We start from the raw sequence: 22,576 nt of genomic DNA on the forward strand, positions 1-22,576 counted from the left end.
AAATGTGGGAAGCTCCGGTAGCTTCTAGAGGTCAACAATCACCTTAGAATCATATTCCACCTCAATCGGTAGTGCTCACAAATCCTTTTCCTCAGCAAGGAATTATTGCTACTCAAACTCAACTAGGTCAAGCAACCCATCCACGAAAATCTTCTTGTCCTAGTGACTATCGGATCCTCATGATGGATTCTGACGAGGCCAATACCTCTGATCAATAGCCATCTCCTCACCACTCTGTTCTTACCATCTCATTCGAGTCATCAGGATCCACCCACCCAGGACCTCCTCTATTTTTCTTTGTCTCTCCTATGTTCCCACCAGGAACCACTGCTCCAGGTCTTAACCATCCAAGAATTGTTCCACCAAGACATCTCCTTGCAGGACAGATGTCTTTCTTATTTCCTCATCTGGGAACCTTTTATGTCCCTGTCCTGGATTTGTTGGTCTTTCCTAACATGACTTTGGGGATCCCAGTATGGTAAATTGATCCCCCAACAAGAACTTTGCCTAGTCAGTTATGACCTTATCACGCCTTGACCCTGTTCAACCAGTTCCTATGACCCTTGTCACCACTTCAGTTCCATCACAACATCAACAGGAACCCACTCCTATTGCGAAAGCATCTAGACAAGGGGAAAAGCTAAAAGGAAAGAATCTAAGGAAAGGGCTCCCCAAGCTCCTTCAACCCCTATGACCCCATAGCTAACACCCCTTGTGCTTTGTGTCAAGTTGTTGGGCACACCACCAATAATTATCCCAAACTTACTCAACTCAAACCTTTGGTTCATGAGGTGTTCCCTGAGTCAAATACCTATTAACATACTGGTCCAACCTAAGAAACTCAAAACACTGTGCAAAACCACCATTTTTCCATGTGTGATCTTCATGGTCACTATTCCTATTATTTTTTCTCGTCTCGATCAATTTTGTGATTTCCTTGGAGTGATTCGTGAATACGAGGCCACTCGTAGTGGAGCCTATACTCCTCTACCTATGGATTTGGGTGCCACAAGTCAACCAAAATAGGGAGACATTGGCCCCACTATTATGATCCCTCTCCTAGATGTCGAGATGACCCCCAAGTATCAACATCCATAGATACTCCATCTACTAGCCCATCATATACCATTCAAGATGATGGGTATGTTAACCTTCTTTCTCAGGTTGATGCACCAAGTAATTTCATCGCATCATGTAGTCAGTCTTCCTCTCATCTGCCCATCTCTTAGTATGTTGAGGACACCATGGAAGCTATGTCTACCCCTGATTAACCATACACTTAAATGTGGGGGCATTTCTTCAGAGGATTTTGAAGGCCATCTCCTTCCTAATTCTCCCCATGCGCTCTACCACAAGAATTTTTTCTCATGGCACATCACTTTTATTTGCGCGTCTTTATTTCTGCCTTGAATTTAGGTAGATTGCATCATCTCATCCATTGTCTTTTGCACCTTTCATATGGATCCATCATCTACACCGTATATCGGTCATGCCGACGATGCGAGTCGCTTCTCCTGGAATGTAGCCTTGGCAGCCTAGGCCATTTTTACCCCCTTGCATACGTTAGTCCTTTTGAATGGTGTGTATATTGGATTTTCCACCAATAATCAGGCCGAATATGATGGAGTGATAGGTTTGTTAGTCGATGCCCTTGCTCATCGCATCCTTCATCTTCATGTTCATTTAGATTCCCTGCTACTTGTCATGCAATTGAATGGTGTGTATCATGTGCATAACCAAGTCATATTTAGAAAATATCTATGAGTGAATCTATTAATACAAGAATTTGAAATCATTACTTTCAGTGATGTGCCTAGAGCCCAAAATCATTATGTATATACCATTGCAAACAACATTCTAGATTGGCATTTCTCACATGTATACCATAGAAGGTAACCAAACAAATCGCAAACCATCATCGTCACCTAAAATGCATAATAATATTATGTATCATAAACGTGTTTGGAGCCATAGCTCTAAATACATCCAATATGCCCATAACATACCGGGGGCCGCAGAGGCCCCTACATCTCCTTTGGAGGATCTCATGCCATGTTGGGCCAAGATGCTTGAATCCATTTTTTGAGCACTTAGGACACAATGGAGCTCTAGAAACTTATCCTACTAGGGGCATCATACCCAGCTTTGCACATGAGATTAGTATCCCATGATTGGGGTCATGATGGTTTTCCCCTGGCCATCTTCTCAATTAAGTCTTTTCCTAGATCCCATCGAATCTATGTATGGTCAATTATGCTCCCTTTTTGTGGATAGTTTATCCTACTGGCCTCTCTGGCGAGCCATATGCACATTTCATATCGTAGATTTTTGATATCATAGCTTCAAACATTCTACTCTATTACCACATAGTCCCCTTGTTTTGCTTAGTGGGTGAGGATGATTCTAGACCTCCTCCTGTAGTTCATTCTTGTTTTCCTCTTCCCTTAACTCTTCACTAGGAACCATCATTCCAAGAAGCATTAGGGCCATCTTTAGACAAGTAATGAAACTTGCCTGAAAGTTGTAGATCCTAATTCCCATGGTCAATTTTTCCACTACAATCTCCATAAGGTTTAGGGCCTTCTCCTCCTCTCAAATTGGAGGGAACACGCCCTTTTATAGGAAAACTTGGAGTTTTTTGGTCACACATTGTGACCAGACCATAGCTCTATCTGACAAACCATTAGCACCATTGGAAAGCTCACATTGAGTTCTATATTGTGTCTTCCTCATTTTTTGATGATTTGAAACTTCATTAGGAAGTCATTTTTCCAAGAAGGGTCACTTTGTCGCCTCTCAAAATTGAATTTCATGATAAAGAGACACTTTTACTTTGATGTACTCTGCTGAATACATTTCATACAATCTGTTGATTTTCATCATGAGTAACCATCATTTACTCTTTTTTCGATGATCCCCACTGGGCCTTGTCTATGTGGCAGTGTTGTTGAGTCACCCTTGCATTCTTGGAGTCTATTTCATGCCCCATTATATCATGTCATAGTATTCCATCCATATCTTCATATCGTTCATCCTGTGTTTCCCATTTTGGCCTCCAGTCATACTATCCCCATCCCCTTCGGAGTTGAGTCAGTTGTTGCCAGGTCAACCATGCACTTTATGCTATGACAAAGGAAGTCGTCTGTTTGTCCCTCAGTCCCACTTTTCCCCGTTGTCCCTGGTGTTAATCCATTAGTGACATTACTATTTTCCCTCATGCCTTATTTAAGGATCCTCACTGCCTCATCTCTCAGCTCATTTATTCAAGAAGAACGGCCTAAAGGGTTGTGTATTTTGGTTCCAACTTCCATCCTTGTTTGGTGCCTTGGATTGAGCAGACGATATCATTATTGCCCTTTGACTTGGTCATTTCATGTTCGTTATCCATACACTTGATGGTCCAATGATGCAACAGATTGTACGAGTGATTCCCAGGTGTGTGTGAGATGTTTCAGACCTCATTAGGGGTTGGCCCTTCATATAGACCCCACATGCCTGGATGCATACCTACTATGCTACGAACTTAAATGTAGTTCCACAGAGTTGGTGGGTTCGGTTCCTACTGATCAGAGTAGTCATAGCATGCACGTGTCCTCTATATGTTCCATTCAGTTTTGTAGAGCCCTTCCTTGCTCAACAGGGCTTCTCCAGTTGTTCTACCCTCCCTCCCACCCATTTTTTGAGCGAAGGGGATTTGTATCTCATGTAATTAAATATTTTTGTATTCAGTCCTAGCTCATGCTTTTTCCAGGTGCACTATGTATATGGGACACATTGTATTTTTCTCTAGATCTGTTACGCCAGCATGTCATGTACCATTCATCATGTACTTCATTGCTTAGTTTAATATTTCTTGGCAAACCATTATTGTACTAAGTTATCTCAGCGGGTACGGGTATGCCTCCTCCACCTCATTAAGATCCAGTATGATAATATAAAAGGAGACTTTCATTACTCTCGCCCCCTCTGTCCCTATCCTCTTACAATTCATCTTCATTGCTCTCTCTCTCTCTGTCTCTCTCTCTCTCTCTCTCTCTCTCTCTCTCTCTCTCTCTCTAACTCCCTTCTGTTTTCTAGTGATTGTGTCTTTACAACATAATTCGGTCATGCGTTTTGATCCTAACACTCGTACACTGGGGGGCAATATTTTATCACCAAAAAATTGATCATCTAGCCTAATTTACTATATGGATCAAACTACACCATGTAAAGCCAATTTTACCATAGTAAAATTGCTTTCACTGTGAGAAATTACTTAACAAACCACCTTTGTTAAGTAATTTATATTTAAACCCTAAAGAATAATTAAATAAATCCTATTTATTTGATTTTCCTCTATGAATAATTAATTTAACCATTCTTCAATTAAGATTCCTTTTCATATTTGACTGAATCATGAAAAATAAGCAAATAAATCATTAATTATCTTACTTTTCTATAAGAATAATTAATTAATCACTAATTAGTTATTATTCATTGTTAAAGTTGACTAAATCAATTGGGAATAATTAAATAAATCCTTATTTGTTTATTATTCCTTAACTAGTTCCTTGAGAGGATAAATAAATTATTTATTTATTAATTATTTCTAAATAAAAGTTTAAAAACCTTTTCCCTCCTAACCAAATATAATAAAATATTTAAAGTGGTTGTTCCAAGAATGGGATCAATAATATTTTATTATTGCTCATTATTCGAGGATAACTCAATATTTTGTTATAAATAGAAGGGTTCTCCATTCATTATTCGCTTTTGATTATTTTCATAGTTGCACTCACTATTGTAACATTGATTATTTTCATTTTCACACACCATATTTTTTTTGGGTTTACACATTATAGAGGAGAGAGACTCTACACATGCTGGAGACATTTGAGGATAGCCAAGAGCCCATCCCATAGAGGGGGAGTAGTAACATCTATTTGTTCCCTTCACAGGTGTTATATTAATATTATTCTTTATATATCTGGTTTCCATTAGATGATTGGAGTTATTAGTCTTTCTTTTTGTTGTTTAACTATGATTGTGGCTTAGATCTAGACTTTGGCAGGTTTTGTTTCTATCAGTTGTTGCAGATCTACAATGTTTAGCAACCATTTATATTGTTGAGATTTTTTTTCATCCACAACCTTAAGTGGGTTCTTTTCGTACATCCTTGAGAAGGAAACACTACAATAGGTGAGAAGTGACAACAAGGTACTATCTAGGGCCCCCATTATTAGGTAGGCTCTACCACACAAGTCATGGCGCTTCTAAAAAATGAGAAGGTTCTATGTCATATCTTAGTGGGGTTGATCTTAAGGCTAAAATGGAAAATGAAACTAATAAATGCACAATGCAAGTCTAAAACCTAACCTATATGCCAGTTTTGAGAACCAAAACCTGCCAGAGTGGATACACCATAAAAATTCCCAAAGGAGAAGTCTTCCAAGTTCTGTAGACATAATTAGAAACACTAGACAAGAAATTAATATATCACATGTATAAAATTCAGATAAAATATTGTGTTATAGGATACAAAACTTGAAAAATGCATACCCTATATATACAATATGGTACAAGGAACCACGCAGCCTTAATGGCTTAGGCATAATAGTTATTCAAGGCAAGCCCATTGCAGGAATCAATCCAAGGACTCCTTTCGTAGTTAAAACTCATGGCCTCAAAAAATTATTCCTATGAAGGAAAGTCAACTTCCAAGAAATCATGAGAACTATAAGGATCAATATAGGGAATTAAGGGGTCCCATATCCCCATAGAAAAAATCACTCGATCAACTGCCAAGTCCTGAGAAGGAAAATAATAATGCAAATGATCCTCCTCAAAAGCAATGGAACATTGAGGATATAATCCACATAGTTCACCCATGGCTGCGTAGATTCTACTTGAACACTTGGAACATACCAAGGGCTATTCTGTAGTAAATTTGAATTAGGATGGTGATTATCAGATTCAAACTGATCAATAGTGACAATATTTCCTTTATGAGGAAAATACATCACTCGAAAAAGTGAATAAACCACAAAATTCATAGCATAGACAAAATCACGCCCAAGTAGCATATTAAAGTCTAACAGGTGATCAACCACCATCATATCGATTAAGACATTCTTCCCACCTAAAGAAATAGGCAATTAAGGAAGAACAACCATAGATTCACTAGGTCTTCTATCATAGGCTAACAATTGACTATGAGCTGCCAAAAGCTTTGGAGAACCCAAAGCTTTCCAAGTCAAGGAGAATATAATACTTGTAGATGATCCTTCATCCACCATGCATCAATAGACGTTATTGGAATTAACTCTAACCCATATTTGGAAAGGTGCAGTGGAAGGAAGACGCGACTCAACAAGATTATCCCAATCAAAGGACACACTCCTAGAACTTGGATGGGGAGCATTCGATGAGACCGGAATTTCCTGTAGACCGGAAGAATCTGTAATAGAAATAAAAAAGACTCTATTTTTAGGCACTTCACCCCCCAAAAGAGCAGTGGAATTAGCCAGATATTGCACTGGCTCGACCACTTCATCAACCAATCGTTGATGAGACTATTGAGAAACCATAGTAGATTCAGGAGTAGAAGAACCTTCAGACTCGGACCATATCCTTTGTACCACTAGAATACTAGGGCACAAATGAGTAAGATGGTCTCCCTTACATATCTTACAAGGGAACTTAGGTTTAAAACTTCCATGCCTAGGTTTCTTATCAACATCCATTCCACCAGCATGACTAGCAGTGGTTGGTGGAGAGTCCTTAACATGACTCACAGAGGTTAGTGAATATTTCCTAATATATACAAGACTTGTGCCCCTAGCCCTACTCACAGAAATAAGTGATTCAAGAGAAATATGAATCAGAGAGGTAGGTGACCCATTGCTAGTATGACTTCTAGTGACTAGACATATGCCCCCAGCACGACTTGCAGTGGCTAAAAGCTCATCTTCGAAATGAATTGTAGAGGTTGATTATGTATGGCTATTATGACTTGCAGTAACTAGACTTATGCCCCCAACATGACTTGCATTGGCTGAAAACTCATATCCAACATGACTAACAAATGTTGATGGTGATTCATTTCTAGTATGACTTTTTGTGACTAGACTTATTCCCCCATCATGACTTGTAGTAGCTGAAAGCTCATCTCCAACATGATTTGCAGAGGTTGGTGATTCATGGATGGAACTATTCATATTCTTATTCTTCCTCTTTCTCTTCTTTTTAGATCTCCCATTACAAGAGGGAGGAGAAAGAGGAATCCTAGATTTCTCTTTCGAAGAAGATAAAAAATTAACACCCATTTCATGCCCTTGAAATAAAGCATTCATCTAAGGAGCTTCAAGAACATATGTAATATTCAGAGTGGAGCACAACCAAAATGATAGTCCAACATTCAATCCAAGAATATTCAAAGTTAACATCAAGGGGGTACCAATGTTTCCAAATAAAGGAAAATCACAAGGATCCCCTTTTGGAAGGGTTCCTTGGTTGGTCTCCACAGGGATATTGGCCTATACACAACTTATTGGTAGATCCTTCCCTTACAAGAATGTACAAATGACTTTCCAAGGAAGAGAGATGCACGATAAAAACATTTTCTCTTAAGGAGGCAACTCCACAACTTTCAAAAAGAAAGATCAAAAGCCTTTCAATATCAGTGGAGTGGCAGGTGAGTCACTCAGATTCTAAGGTCCAAAGGTGACAAGAAAATTCCACCTAAAGCCAACTAAATAAAAAGAGCAAAGAGCACTCAAATATAAAGTCCCTAAAGATGCAACCAATCAAGCAAGTTCCAAGTATTTCAGCTCCAGGTAATGAGGGTCAGACACCAAAATACAAGAAAGTGAAGGGACCTTCTGAATATAGTTTGGGATAATTACAACCCAAGCCTATTAGTGAAGGTAATAGAAAGAGTTACATTGAAACCCAAACAAAAGCCTTTACGAGTGAAAGCACCAAAGATTCACAAGGGTACCCTCCAGAAATACTAATGAACATAATGCAACATCTACCTCAGGTGCCATGGGATTCCCTTCTATAGTGACCTATGTGGTCCCTAGCAAATAGAAATTATGGACACCAATTCATATCAAAATCCAGGTGGAATAGTCTCAAGGTGGGATCCAATAGGTAGGAGAGGGGGTATCTCTCTTCCTTGTTTTCATTCTCCCTCATGCTTGACTCCCAGTCACAGAGAATTCCCGATGTTTTTAACGACATTAGATTTCACTCATTATTCAACATCATTGGGAATGAGATGCCCTAAGGATAGTTTTGGGGCTAAAAGCCCATGTTTTGGGTCAATTTTGTAATAAAGTTGTAAAGTATCCACATTTTGTGGTCGTGGAGCGTGAAGGCATCAACAGTCATAAAGGGTCGTTTTCCCTTATTTTGTAAAGTGTAAAGTCGGCTGTAAAGATCCATCCATGGTCTGCGGACCATGAAATTTTATAAAAAGGAGCTCAGTAAGTAAGCTTTAGCTATTTGGGAGACCAGTTTTGGAGTCTTGGTAGAGAAGTCTAAGTGCTTCAAGTCTTAGCGTAGGTAGAGGCTCTGTATTTGAGTGTGCAGAGGCATAGGGTGGAAGTTTGTAGCTGAGTGCGCTGACCCCTGCAGCTGTGTGTACAGGGCGGATAGAGTCTGTATTGAACTATAGATATCAATAAAGAGAAGTATTGTATTGAACTATAGATATCAATAAAGAGAAGTATTGTATTGAACTATAGATATCAATAAAGAGAAGTATTATGCAAATTGAAGGTATTTATTTCCTGTTACTGCATCTTGTTATATAGCATTTCGGGTTTAATTTACAATGTTTATGTGATGCATGGATATATGTGATTATGTTGGTTAATTGAACACAAGTAAGAATATCAGTTTATGTGGCGCTAACTGTGATTGTTTAGTAAGATAAGTAACACACTTAAGATAACTTGGGAACCTATACAATACATTGTCATAGCAGCGCAAAAGTACCTGGGTCACAGGTTAAGGTTACATGAAGGTCAATCGTACACCTTCGCGGAGGTACTAAAGGGCACACTAAAAGGGTAGACTGAAAAATTCCTAAAGCTTAGTGACCTACGAGAAAGTAGGAACAAAGGGTATAAACTGACATCATGACCATCTTAACGTGTGGAAACTTGGTTCCAGCATCCACCCATACTACTTTGGGTGAGACTTCAGTCCGCGCCCCACAGGCTGATGCCGAAAGGGCCAGTACCGTAGGGATTTGTTTGGCTAACTAATGTTGAACCTTGATCAGGCCACACAAAGCCAAAAAATGGTTCCATTGCCGAGACCTTAATCGACATGAGAAATGTGTGATGTCATATCACTGGAATCCAACTAAGAAAGAGGTTGAAGACTAGTTCGATAGGAAGATCCATGAATTCATAGCGCAGGAGAATAGAAATCCATAGTTGATAAAGGAACAGTGCCTGGACAAGTACCTCTATACAGAAATCCACAAGATCTTTTTTTGTTCCTTTTCAGTTGAGTTATACAAGCGGATCGTGAAGCTAGTGGATAGCCAAGGAAGGCAAAGACTTGACGGTCCTATTGTCTGGACCCCAAAGCTAGTACAGAGACTAGAAGCCTCTGAGAATAAGATTTTATGTGCTATTGTTCATTGGCTTGATCAGATCATAGAAGGATTTGTGACTAAATTCGTGGTTGATACCTCAGTTAGTTACAATGTGGTAGAGCGACACTTTTTCAAAGGTCCACGAGGTAAGTACTTGAAGTCCTTAAATACCTGGATTAAGATGTTATTGTGTGAAAAATGGGTTATGCAGCTACCTTGATGTTTAGAGCTACACGAAGTGGAAAGAATTATAGAAACAAAGGAAGAAATTATCCTGAATATAGCCCACTAATTTCACCTCCATTGGGTGATGAAGAGGGAGTAGAAAATCCTTCTCCATGAAGTGTAGTTCAGTTAATAAGATAGGGATTCTCATGATTTCCACCTCCACCTACACCCCCTCCAACTTCACCACCATTTCCTACAACTTCACTCATACCACCACCACCTCCACTACAGTTCAACGTGGAAAATTTAGTGAAGCTGCCTTTGTCTAAGGGCTTAGGAAATGAGGACCCAGACTAGTTTTGGTTCATTGCGAAGGTTGTATGGGAAGCTCAGGGCATCACAGATGACCACATGAAGAAGGAAACATTCGTTAGTGCTTGCAGGATCGTGCTCTAACCTGGTACATCAAATACTCTATTCATAACCCAAATGGTAGATTGGCAAAGATCTAGACCATGCTGAATAAAGGGTTGAGTAAGCCTAAATCTGAGGAAGTGTCGATTGTGGGGTTCAAGGAAATCACGATGAAACTATATTAGACACCTTGGCAATTGGATCCAATATTGACGTGTAAAATACGCGAAGCCAATATGAATGAAACACTGATGTAAGATCTGAATCTAGGGGTTCACCAGATCCATGCGCAGTTGCAAAATATTTTCCTTGAAATGCAAAGTTTGAAGCAGGATAGAATAGTTCGATTTGAGGTGCGTGAAGAAATATGGTGCTTGAAATGTAAGGTTCAGGGGCATGACAAATACCACTACCTAGTATTTGTGATCTATATTGCAGAAGGACGATCGATGCCTTTGAGGCCGGATGCCCAAGCAGGACTGAGAGTGGGGCCTGTGTTGTGGTGCGTTACATCTTAGGTAGCAGGGAAACATACGATGAATAACTGTCATTTGCTACAGAAGTTTGTACAAACACTGCAATAATTATTCTACACGTTTTGTAGGTCGGTAGGGCATGATGAGAGCAACTTCCAAAGTTACGAATTGATGATGGAGAAAACACCCACCTATAGAGTTCAGGAAACAACACGAACTCCTGACCAGAGGGCTAAGATGGTGCAAATAGGCTTTTAGTGGCACGAACGAGGTCGGGACAGAGGAGGACCTAGCAGAGTTCATGGACAGCTAATCTGTTACAACTATGGAGGACCAGGACACTATGGCCATGAATGCACTAAACCGATGCGTCCATCGTGCAAATATTGTACTCAGTTTGATCATGAGAAAGAAGATTTTCCTATGCTGATAGCAAGGATATGTGACAAACGGGTGCTACCACCTCAACTGACTTATAACATGCAGATGACAAGGGTTGAGCCTCCAGAAGAGGATCTAAATGTGAATATAGTTCTGTGAAGTGGAATTGCAAGGGGTGATGATAAGGGGAAATAGCCCGAAGACAATGCATGGGTTTGCAAAGCTCCAATGAAGGAGGCTGAATTTGATTTTGAGCGCACACGCCAAACATTCATGGAAGCAAAGAAGAGCTTCTCTGAGACCTCTACCTCAGGAAGTAGGGATAAGCCTGATCAGGAAATGGACCCTTCTATGCTTGCGACCTTTCTAGAAACCTGCACGAAGCTATTGCATGATAGCAAGGTTATGAAGGGATTATAGAATCTTATAAATAGATGTACGAAACACACTTCGGGTTAACTACCCGTGGTATGGAAGATTGGTAAGAATTAAACAAGAACAGGGCATGAGATGAGACTGAGCACGTAGATAGGAGAATATGAAATGGATCAGGTTATTTAGATTTGGGGTCAGAAGCAAACATTTTACATAGACTTGGGAGCGGATAGGGAGATCCACACTATAGTGGTCTCTGATTCAGTTAAGGATGGAAAATCAACAGAAGATCATCCCCATGGGATGGCTGCAAGAGGTAACTATAGATATTGAGGGTGTGAGTGTATTGTATGACTTCGAAGTGATAGAAATTATGGATGACAACAACCCCTACCGTGTGCTCCTTGGCATTGATTGGGCTACTGACATGAACGGGGAAATCAACCTAAAGAAACGAAAAATGATATTTGACAAGAAATCGCTTCGCGTAATAGTACCCCTAGATAATGCTAAAGGGTCACGCTATACTGAACCGGCATATGATTACAAAATCAATAACGATTTGGACTGTATATATAAGATAAAAGCATGAGACCAAGATTGGGTGAATCTAACAGTGGATGGACGAATTACATGGGATTGTGAGAGTTCCTATACCTCAGACGCTGATGAAGAATTAGAGCGCTGGCAGAATTGGCTACATGAAGTAACCAAGCTGAGTTGTAACATGATGACTCAGTCGTTGCACTGTGTATCGTCAAAGGTAAAAGCAGCGCTTCCAGGCTTTTGATTGGGCACTACGCACTATGCCTGCAAGATGGTGGGGTATGCACAAGGGTAGCTTTGATGATTGGCAAGAGTGTAAGAGGATGATGAGAACGCACTTTAGAAGCCGAAGGTATGAATGACAGAAAAATATGATGGGAAGGATGATCCACATGCACACTTTTCCAAATGGGCTAAGGCTTATGGAGTGAAGCCCCAACCTGAATGGGTGCACTTGTTCTGTCAAACCTTGGATGTCATCCCGATGAACTGGTACTTGCCATGGCACAGGTGAATGGGATATTCTACGTGAGTGATTCATAATGATCTTTAGCTTCGAATATGGGTTTGACTGTATTGATGAATCGCTACAAGAATTAAAAGAAACAATCTTTAGGATACCACAAGATCCTTTGGATCTGATCCAATCTAATTGGACTACTGAGCTGAGCCACGCACTAGAATGCAATAGTGTGACTTCTGAAGAAGAAGGCGAGGATCCACGAAAGATTAATATCCCTAAAACTGAGGGTCAATGCGAGCTCGAGAGATCACATATTTGAGAATCCTGATATAACGCATCGCTAAAAACGAAACAGGTAAATATTGGTATGTAGACGAAGCCCAAATTCACAAAGATTGGAGATTACTAGGATGACGTGATGGTAGATAAGGTTGCTAAATTTCTCCGTGAATACCAGGATTTGTTCCCTACCAAGTTTATGGAGCTACAGGGGATAATAGGAGACCTGGGTGTTATGGAGATCATGTTAAAACCCAACGTGAAGCTAGTTAAGCAAAGACCTTACCCTCTCAATCCAAAGTATAAGGAGAAGATCTACTTAGAGCTGGACAAGATGCTCATGGCAAGAATCATTGAGCCCGTAGAAGAATATGATTGGGTAAGCCCAATGGTGGTACAGGAAAAGAAGCAGAAGGATGAAATATGGATACGCGTATATGTTAGGAAGTTGAATGACACTTGCGTACATGATCCTTTCCTGACTCCGTCACTAATGAGGTATTGGATAATGTAGGTGGCCAGGAAGCTTCACTAATGGGATTTTTGGGTACCATCAGATCAAAATCACACCTTAGGATAGAAGCAAGACAACCTTCGCAACTGAATGGGGATGTTTTCATTACACTGTAATGCCTTTTGGATTGAAGAATACGGCTGCGATTTTTTCATATGTAGTCATTACTGCATTCAAATAATTCAATCATAAGTTTCTGGAGGTGTACTTTTATGACTGGACTGTGTTTGGGTTGGTAAAACTCCATGTGGCAAGTTTGCAGCCAATGCTAGATACTTGTCGAAGGTACCAGATTACGCTCAATCTGAAGAAATGCCTGTTTTGTGTTCATTTTGGGACTTTACTGCGTCATGTTGTTTGTAGACAGGGACTGATGGTAGATCCTGGGAATATCACAGTGATACATAAATTGGAAGTGCCGAGGAGTGTAAAATAGTTGCATGTAACCTTTGGACACTCATGGTATTACAAGAAGTTTATCAAGGGCTATGCCCAGATCACCATGCCTATGGAGAAATTGTTGGAAAATGATGTCACATTCTGTTGGAATGAGGACTATCAAAAGATCTTGGATGTATCGAAGGGAAAGATGGTCACTGCACCGATTTTAGTCTTCCCGAATTGGAAGAAGGAGTTTTATGTACATGTAGACGCATCATGTAGAGCACTAGGGGTAGTAATGACACAAGCTAGTGGAGGAGAATTGGACCATCCTATAGCATTCGCAGGAAGGAGGTTATCCAAGGCTGAGAATAACTATTCCACCAATGAGCGTGAAGGGTTAGCCATGGTATATCTGCTCCAGAAGTTTAGACACTATTTTCTAGGTGGACATTCTAAGATTGATATAGATCATTCTACATTGAAATCTCTGATCAATAAGCCTTTGTTGGAGGGGAGAATCTGTAGGTGGTTGTCATTGTTCTTGGAGTATGATTTTGAGGGTACTTGTGAAGCCTAGATGACTGAACACAGGACCAGACCATCTGTCATGCATCGAAACAGGAGAAGATCCCACTAATTTGGAGGAGGGATTGTCTCATGTGTAGCTATTTGTAGTGCACGTCATGAAGATATGAGCTACCTATGAACCCACAAATGATGTTACAACCTTTTGAGAAATCGGAAATAGAATTTCTGGGACCTATTCAGCCCCAAGGGAAGAAGACAGGAATGCGGTAAAATATCACCGGGACTGAGTACTTGACTCGATGGGTAAAGGCATAGCCTGTAAAGGACTGATGTAATTTGGGTGTCCAAAGATTTTGATGTGTGATTGAGGCACGCACTTTCCGAATGAAATGATCAGCGCGCTGACGGAGTGATTTCAGGTATATCACCATAAAATCATGCCTTATCACCCACAGGCTAATGGGATGGCAGAAGCATTCAATAAGGTGCTGGATAATCTACTAACCATTGCCTTCAATTCTCATTGAAGTGATTGGGACCTACCCATACCCGTAGTTTTATGGGCCTATCAGACGACATGCAAAATGCTAACTGGATAAACACCCTTTAGGCTTGTCTATGGTGTTGAATAAGTAATGCCCATGGAATACAATGTGCCTAGTCTACACATAGCAGCACTCACAGGTATGATGGATCACGGAGCCCTAGAAGAGAGGCTTGCATAGATGGATGAGCTTGAGGAAGAGATATTTCTAGCTGGATTTCATCAACAAGTCCAAAAGAAGCGCGAAAAAACATGGCATGATCAACACATTAAGTTGCACACATTTAAGGTAAATGATCTAGTTTTGTTATATGACAACAAGTTTGATAAATTTCTAGGGAAACTCAGAATGCATTGGTAAGGGCCCTATGTCATTAAGGAGATTATCGATGGTGGAGCAGTTCAGTTGGTTAAATTCAATGGAGATCCCTTCCGAGGAAAGGTGAATGGTAGTCGATTGAAGCCATACTCCAGTGATCCGACCAAGTGACTATATGAGGGTAGCATAGTCTTAGTGCTCTAGGTAGTTGAAATGAGGCACAAGACTATAAACTAAACTGCCTGAGCTGGGGAACTGTGCAACTGGATGATTGTGCGGGATGAGGAAGTCTCACAGGGTTCGCAACAACGTGAGGGTAGTTGCACTACCTAGGGAGAAATCGTGCAAGTTAATCGAAAAGTGACTATTAAAGTCATTGGTCATGATTTGGGTAGGAACATGGCCAAATCAAGCAGGCGGCCAACATTTAACATGAACTTTATGGGTAAGATCCTTGGAAATCTTCCACCAATCCAGCATTAATGAACTACATGTGGGGGAAATGGTTTTATTTGAATTTAGAATGCCCTATAAATTATAGGTGGACCCAATGAAAAACACGTGGCATTTTGAGAATTGAGTTGTTGAGCTCTTAGGTGCTCATGAATGACGAAAACTTCAAAGCTTTTCTAGCCAGTTCAGTATTTGAGACATTGCCAAAGGAGACACAGGATTCATTGCATAACATCGTGTCGACACCCACAGAAGCTATTGATGCCGAAGGAGTGAAAAAAAAGGGAGCTATGCCAGAGGTTGTTAGGGAGGTAGAGGGAGCAGCTCCAGAGGTTGCAAAAGTATTAGCTAAAGTTCCGAAATCACCTGGATGCCTAGACAGAAGCCGACCCCAACCAAGGGGTACACGAAGGATAAGAAGGGAAAGTAGGATGCAATACCAGTGCACACATCGCCAAGAAGAAACCCACCGAAGGACAAGACCACTACATAGGAAAAGGGAAAAGCCATCAACCTAGAGTCGAAGGTGGAAGAAATTGAAGACATCCCAATGGATGATGAGGACAAGGGGGTAGAAGTGGAGGAAGTTGAAGTCTAGGGTGCTTACCCTATCACTAAGTTGCTGTAGAGCATTGGGTAGGTATGTTTTAATAAATGATTTAGTGATGTTTTAAGCAATAGTTGTAATCTTTTCTTTATTATAAAGTAGGGGAAATGCAAAGACAACGAGTCTAAAATGATCCAATCACTAACAGTTGTCTTCTCTACGCAGGAAAAGGTAAAAGCAGGAAGGCGCAATGCGAAACGAGGATTTGACGAGAAGATAACGGCTGTCCCTCCAATTCTAAATAAGGTTCAGACCAGGTCGAGTAAATCAAGGGAGATCAGTCCGAAACGAGATGAAGGACTGCCAGTTCGGAATTACAGGCCGAGTAAAGGAAAGCGTTAACAGTTTAGCGGATCCCTCAGGATCTTCGATCCTGAGGGATCGCTACGATCAATCGTTTTGTCGACCAATGAACTCCGCCGTTAATTGTATAAAAGGAGGGTAGCATTGAAACTAGGGGATGACTTTTGTATCTTTACTTTCTGTTCATGAATTTTATTATCAGTTGAACTCAGACTATTGAGTCTCTCTGAGACTTAGTTTTGTACTCTCATTGATGCGTTAATATAATATCTCGGTGTTAATTTCTCCATGCGTCTGAAGTAGTTTACGGCAGTGCGCCATTGGAAGCTTTGGGCCCGGCTCCAACGGACACTGGCTGATTGTACCATTACAATTCTGCTTTGTGTGGTTTGTTTCTCATAATCTGTTATGGTTACATGTTGTTTCATATTTACTCATCTGTAGCTCACCTGTTATAAATCTCTGTAACAAGTTCATATTCTTCGCATACTGTTGATCTGAGTTGTTTGCACTAATTACAGAACTCATAAATAGAATATTTCAGCTACAGGTGACTGGGGTTAATGGATTGTTGGTGACTATTACAGATCGTGTACATATGATTGACATTTCCTATCTTTAATGATTTGTTGTTCCATTTGATATACATATGATTGACGTTTCCTGTCTTTAATAATTTGTTGTTCCATTTAATCAAGTTGCAAACCTGTATAAATGATTGCTTTCCTTTTTGTATGCAAGTGTGTGCCAAGGATTGGAAGTGTAGACCTCACGAGACTTAGTTTCTTTATTGCCGTTCCATTTACTGTTGTTCCATTTACTGCCGTTCCTTTTATTGCTGTTCCATTTCTGAAGATTGCTGTTTCATTCTGTTTTCTTGCTTGCGTTTATTGAAGTGGCATGAGAGGAGGTTCAAGACTGTTGTGAGATACAGCAGACGCTATAATGCTCCCAGATCATGATCCATACTCCTTCATTAGTTTCTAGGGGGATAGGTTATTAATTCCATACCCTCGACCGACGAAGTTGCTGCGTGTGTGATTTCTTTTATGCAAAAGTAATTTAGCATTAGCATCCGTTTACTCTTGTATTCTTTAGATCTATACTACGAAGCATTATCCTGAAAAATAGCCTCAAATTAAGATGTCCCTTACAATAACAAAACGCTCCCGGATTGACTTGTAATGTGAAATAACTAGAGGTGAAAAAGACCCTTGTTACAGCTCCACATTTTGGCGTCGTTGCCGGGGAAGGGGCATAGCCATTTGTTTTTTTAACAGGGTAGTGTGTGAATCTGTTAGGGGAGAACTGGATTTTAAAAACGGAAGGTAAGAACCTGCGTGCGGAGCATGTAAAAGCCCTGCTCCACCGTCCGCTTTCCTAGCAGAATTGATTTAGTAATTTAATTGGAGTGCATGACTAAGCAGAAAAAGCCAGAAAAGAATCAAAAGCCTCCATCCAAAATCGAAAAAGCCAAGGGGTCGGCGACCCTTGGACGAAAGACCTTTATAGACGAAATTTACAAGAAAGCCAGATCTCCGCCATCAGTAGGTTATAAGAAAGTAAACTCTAAACAACCTGCTAGTTCCCTTCAGGCCTCAGAATTACCATCTGAAGCCTTTGCGGAGGTGCACAGTCAGACAGAGGAGCAGGGCTTTCAAGAATTTGACAATTCGACTCCTCGACCAGTGCACGAAGGAAATTTTAGTAACCTTTGCGAAGGGGAAGGAGAAACAGGGGAAATCGAGGAACCTAGATCTCCTATTGAACTAAACCAGCCTTTAAATAGTCCGGATAAAGGAAGCGCTGCAAAAATCCTTGTTGAGGGAATTCATTCACCTCAGACCGTAGGGGCCATCATTATCCCTGATAAAGGGAGTGCTGTAAAAACAGTTCCTGCTAAGATTACCCCTCCTCAACCAAGGAATACTCTATTGGAAATTCCTGAAGATTACTGGCATATATTTGATTCCATGGCGCAGAATCAGCCAAATACCCAAACCTCTACTTTGCAATATCCCATAGTAGATTCTGCTGCGAATGCACCAATGAAGGCAATTCCGCTTCAGCATATTCCGACGTTCCATGGACTCACATCAGAAGACCCTGATGCGTTTCTATTTGAATTTGATGTGTTATGCAGGGGGTACGATTACACCACTGATCCCCAGAAGCTAAAACTGTTTCTCTCTACCTTGAAGGGAGCAGCTCTGAGATGGTTCATGGGTCTAGGTGGTGGAGTCATAAACAATTGGGATGAAATGAAAGTGGCCTTCTTAAAAAAATATCAGGATTATTGTAGATCAAGAGAACTAAAGGATGAAATCTTTCAAATGTCTGCCAGACCAAATGAAACTTTAGAAGAATATGTAGAACGTTTCCAATATAACTTGCAGAGATCTCCATATGCATCGTTACCTCTGCCCGATAACGTGTTGAAAACTGCATTGATTAGAGGTATGAAGGAGCAATGGATTGAAACGTTGAATATTATGGGAAAAGGAGACATTTATCAGGAAAATTTTGCTGACATTATTGATCTGTGTATCAGGAGCTCAAGAGGCAGCACACGGATAAAACCAGCAGAATATGATCGCTTCACTAGAGACAATCGAATATCAACAGAAGGAGTATCACGAGTGGAACTTGGAAATCTGTTAGAGAATTTTAAAATTGATATCATGGGGACATTAACAACACAGCTTGATATTGTGCAGGCTAAACAGAAGCAAGCAGAAGCGGAACAGAATCTGGCAATTTTCTGCCCACGGTGCAGGAAGAAACATAGCCAGAAAGAATGCCCGCTTGATACAGTTCAAATATGTGCTATTTGTACCAAGGACCATCCGACTGAAAGCTGTCCCTCGCTCCCTGGTTTAAAGGCGGTGTACAAAGAAGCAGAAGAGGAACCAGAATCATCATATTTTATCAACCAACGTCGTCAATGGCAACCTAGGCAACCTGGTATGTTTCAAGATCCCTCCTCTTCTTTTCAATCTCCGCAATTTAATGCTCAGCAACAGAATATGTGGCAAAATCAGTCTCAGCACCCGTTTTCAAATTGGCCACCTCAAATGTTTCCTACTCCGAACCCTTGGATGAACCAAGCTAGTTGGCCAAACTTTCCTTATCCTCCGTCATATTGGCCAAATAATTCATATCCTCCGCAGTGGACCCCTTCCACTTCGCAAAGTTCACCCTAGCAGAGCAACTGGCCAAGATCGACATATCAAACGCCAGGATCAATCCCGCTCCCTCAACCAACTCTTCCAGCCTTGCAACAAAATCCCCAGCCCAACCTAAGACCGCAGCTCCCAGCCCAACCCAACCCGAACCCAAACAATCGGCCAGTTCAATCTCTTCAAATTATAGAATCTTCCGAGATTGAATCTGATCTACAGGAGTGCAATGATCTTCAGTTGAGATCTGGGCGAATAATAGAAACTGAGGGACATAGAACCGCTCATATTGAAAACCAGTTACCGATAGAACAACCGTTACAACAAGAAGAAGTAAGTAAAGACCAAGTTCATCAGCAAGTACTTACATCTTCTCCACCTTTCCCAGAACGACTGGCCATTCCAAGACAAATGCAATATCCGGATTTTGATATTCTGGGAGAACTCCAAAACTTGTATATAAGAATTCCATTCCTTCAGGCTATACAGGACATCCCCATATATGCAAAAACCATAAAAGACCTGTGTAGCAGAAAAACAAAAAGAAATATAACCCATAACCCTAGAGTCCAGGTAGTCGGCACCTTATCCGACCTCTTATCACGGAAAGAAACACCAATTAAATATGAGGATCCTGGAAACCCAATTGTCACTGTTCAAGTCTGTGGGCAGACCCTAACCAACGTTTTAGTAGATCTAGGGGCTGCGATTAACATCCTGACAACATCAACCTGCCAGAAGCTTGCAATCACATCGGTAGAGCCTACTTCCACTTTACTAGAACTAGCTGACCGATCAGTAATAAGACCAGAAGGCACCTTGTATGATGTCATGGTTTCAGTGGACTCTTGGGAATACCCGACCGATTTTCTGGTGATTAATCCCAAAACCCGACTAGATGGACATCCGCTAATTCTAGGTAGACCATGGCTCGCTACTGCTGACGCCTACATTGGATGCCGGCAGGGAGACATGACCATAACCAGAGGACCGGATATCAAAAATTTAATCTTGTACCCGCCAGCCCAGCCAAGCATCACACCTCATATATCGATGACCAATCTGCGCCCTGCCTCATATATTACTGATAATATTAGACCACCATTAACAGTTCAGGAAGCGCTAGATTTTAAAGATCAAACGGAAGACGATGCCATTAATAAATTCATTAATCAAACAGAGTCCACATCGTATACACAATGCTTTATGATAAAAGCGGCATTTGATAACGAATTAGAGGAAGATCCTCTAAAAGATGACAATGACCCAAATATACCTGTAACCTCTGTTGCTAACAGCAAAGTAATACAAATTGAACCGGGCAAAACTTTAAACATTAACGCTAATCTGACACCTGAACAAGAGACCAAACTCATCCAGCTCCTACGAAAGTATCAGGAGGCATTTGCTTGGGACTATCCCGATATGAAGGGGATTGATCCCCAGCTATGTACACATCGTATCTATATCGAGAAAGATGCAAGACCAGTTCGCCAACCACAGAGAAGACTCAATCCCCATTTAAAAGATGTTGAAAAAGATGAGCTGCAGAAATTATTAGACGTTAATTTTATTTATCCTATTTCTAACAGCAAATGGGTCTCCCCACTTGTGGTAGTACCTAAAAAGAATGGGAAATGGAGGATCTGTGTTGATTACAGAGAATTAAACAAAGCTACACAAAAAGATCACTTCCCGCTCCCTTTCATAGACCAGGTATTGGACACCTTAGCAGGCAAGAAATTTTTTTCTTTCTTGGATGGCTTCAGCGGATATAACCAGATTCAGATCGCCCCTGAAGACCAGGACAAGACTACCTTTACTTGCCCCTGGGGAACGTTCGCCTACCGAGTCTTACCCTTTGGATTATGTAATGCTCCGGCTACATTCCAACGGGCTGTTCTTAGCATCTTCGCAGATTTAATTAATGATGGATTGGAAGTCTATATGGATGATTTTACACCATATGGAGATGACTTTGATCCAGCCCTGGACACTCTCGAAAAAGTTCTAGAGCGTTGCATTGCTACCAGGCTTTGCTTGAGTCACGAAAAATGTTACATGATGATGACAGAAGGACTCATTCTGGGACATCACATCTCAGCAGCAGGAATTCAGGTAGACCCGGCTAAAATTCAAATACTCATGCTTATTCCAACCCCCACTAATCAAACAGAGGTACGCAATTTTCTTGGTTTTTCTGGGTATTATAGACGATTTATACAACATTACTCACGTATTGCCGCACCTCTACATGCATTAACTAGAAATGTTGATTTTTTGTGGACAGAAAAATGTGATCGAGCCTTCACAAAATTAAAGAAGTTGCTATCTACAGCTCCAGTTCTCAGAGGACCTAATTGGAACTTACCATTCCAAATTTCAACCGACGCCTCAGACACAGCAATCGGTGCAGTGTTGGGCCAAGAAGAAGAGAAAAGACCATACGCTATCTATTACATCAACAAAAATTTGGCTCCGGCTGAATTAAATTAGACTGTCACCGAAAAAGAATTTTTAGCTGTGATACATGCTATTAATAAATTTAGACACTATATTACAGGCTATCCCGTTATTTTGTTTACAGACCATTCTGCTATTAGGTATTTAGCAAATAAGCCTGTTACAAATGGAAGAATAACCAGGTGGTTGATCTTGTTGCAGGAATTCGACATTACAATCAGAGACCGACCAGGGAAGGAGAACCCTGTAGCTGACTTTCTTTCACGAATACCAAAAGCAGTTGAAACAGCAGCAGTTGAGGACCAATTCCCTGATGAACACTTGTTTGCAGTTGCTGTTCAGACTCCCTGGTACGCTGATGTGGCTAATTATCTTGCAGTAGGTAAGCTTCCAAAACATTTAACTCCCAATGAACGGAAACAGATCGTTGCGAAAAGCAATCGATTTTCGTGGGTTGGAGGCTATCTGTTTCACACAGGCGCAGATATGGAAATCAGAAGATGTATTCGAGAAGACGAAATCTTTGATATCTTGAAAGCCTGCCATGACGGGCCATGTGGAGGACATTTCGCTGAACGAAGGATAGCA

General features: G+C 40.8%; 1 pseudogene; it reads left to right on the top strand.

The window, feature by feature from the left end:
* Positions 1 to 15,585: 15,585 nt before the first annotated feature.
* Positions 15,586 to 22,576, top strand: part of LOC149187173 (cell division control protein 48 homolog E-like) — a 39,787-nt pseudogene continuing 32,796 nt past the window's right edge.

Source organism: Pinus tabuliformis, chromosome 3_1 (assembly GCF_031772625.1).
Source record: "Pinus tabuliformis cultivar Carrire ecotype Pingquan chromosome 3_1, CPIR1, whole genome shotgun sequence".
Classification (NCBI taxonomy): Eukaryota; Viridiplantae; Streptophyta; class Pinopsida; order Pinales; family Pinaceae; genus Pinus; species Pinus tabuliformis.